Consider the following 1,959-nt stretch of genomic DNA (forward strand, 5'->3'; position numbering starts at 1 on the left):
TTTAACTTTTCTAAAAATAAAAAATTAACCCAATAATATAACATTACTTTTATACCCTTTATAAAATCTTCTTCTTCAACCTTCACCCTTATTTTCTTTCTACTCCATTTTAAAAAATTATTTCTCTCTCTTCAATCTTCATACTTGTTTTTTTGTACTCCATTTTCCAAAATTATTTCTCTCTCTAACTCTCATATCTCTCTTATTTTCTCTCTCTCTCATCACTTCTCTCTCTAACTCAGGCATTCATATTCTTCTTTCCTAATGGACACAACAGGACCTACGAAGTAAGTTGGGGGAATCTGCGAATCAGGAGTGCAATTACCTTCTACTAAAGCTTTAACAGCTCTAGGCTCTAAAGATTGAAACGAATTCAAGATGATTCCGGCAGATTTCGCCGTCTGATTCACCATATCAATGAAACAATGAAATAATCATAAACTCTATGAGATCTATCCAGCATTACCACAGGTAAATCTTCCGATGAAAGTCTCTCCAGCGCCCCTGGAATATCCACAACTTTGAATCCCTCGGCGACATTCTTATCGATTTTCGGCCAATAAAGTAAACAACAGAGAGCTGTAGCATTACAAGTGTAATAATAGTAAATCGGAAAATTCAGGCTAGAGAAAACACCGACGGCGGAGTTGCAGAAGAAATCAATCACTAAAGCTTTGATATTAGTGGAGTTAGAAAGTCCAGTCAGGGGTTGATGAAGATTATCGTTGTTGAGCTCAGGGAATTCGAAGAAGGAAGCTATAACGTCTTTAAAAGAGGAGAATACGGCTGTCGGGAGAGGGGCGGCGGGGAGGTGAACAAATTTTATTGATGGAGTCGGGGATGAATAATTAGTTGTGTCGTCGGGTGAAGTGAAAATTATGATGGTAACTGAGACAGAAGGGTGGTGTTTGGTTATAGTGTTTGCTAGTTCTATCATAGAGAAAATATGTCCTTTTCCAGGAGAAGGATATAAAACAATGGTGTCTTGTGCCATTGTTTTTTAAGCTTGGTGAGAGAGGAGAGCAGTAGTTTAGCTTTATATAGGATAAGTATATTCTTGTGTATTGAATTGGCGTTGAGAAATTTAGATTAATCCTGCGTCAGATTATTCAAATTTGTCAACTTTATTAAAAGTTAGAGAGAGAAGTGATGAGAGAGGTGAGAGAGAAAATAAGAGAGAGAATGAGAGTTAGAGAGAAATAATTTTTGAAAATGGAGTACAAAGAAAACAAGTATGAAGATTGAAGAGAGAGAAATAATTTTTTGAAAATAGAGTAAAAAGAAAATAAGGGTGAAGGTTGAAGAAGAAGATTTTATAAAGGGTATAAAAGTAATGTTATATTTATTGGGTTAATTTTTTATTTTTAGAAAGGTTAAATTGCTGAGGTGGCACGTTGACTTCGGGTTGTCTGGTCACAATTACTTGTTGTACACTTTATTGGGAGGTCACCAAAAGGTTGTATATTTTAGTGTGCAAAATTGAAGGTTGTACACCAAAGTGTGAAAATAGATAAAGGTTGTACACCACGTATGTAATTTACCCATGGGATTTGTATCACTTGCTCAGCATCATCATCAAAAAAACACTCATGCACAAGCCTTTCATTCCAATGAACCGTACCTTGTAACACCAACGATGAGACGAATTCAGATGGAGTCAAATGTTTCATTGCCAGAGGCCTACATCACGGGACACCAGGAAGCCATCTATCCTTACTAATTCGAATATGATCCCCATTTCCCACATGCCATAGTCCTCCTTCAAAGAGAATAGGCCTCACACTAACAATACATCGCCACACATAACTATCCCCAGCCCTGCAGTTAAAATCGACCCAAGAATTAGATCTTAAATATTTAAATTGAAATACTTTAGAGCACAAAGAATCCGGCCTATCAATCAACCGCCATAGCTGTTTAACCAGAAGGGCCTGGTTAAAAGAATATAAATGACGAAAT

The 1,959-nt window shown here is 36.6% G+C and overlaps 1 pseudogene; it reads right to left on the reverse strand.

Annotated features, from left to right (window-relative positions):
- Positions 1 to 233: 233 nt before the first annotated feature.
- LOC136217364 (UDP-glycosyltransferase 88B1-like) lies at positions 234 to 994 on the reverse strand (annotated as a pseudogene).
- Positions 995 to 1,959: the final 965 nt, after the last annotated feature.

This window comes from Euphorbia lathyris, chromosome 2, assembly GCF_963576675.1.
Source record: "Euphorbia lathyris chromosome 2, ddEupLath1.1, whole genome shotgun sequence".
In the NCBI taxonomy this organism is placed as follows: domain Eukaryota; kingdom Viridiplantae; phylum Streptophyta; class Magnoliopsida; order Malpighiales; family Euphorbiaceae; genus Euphorbia; species Euphorbia lathyris.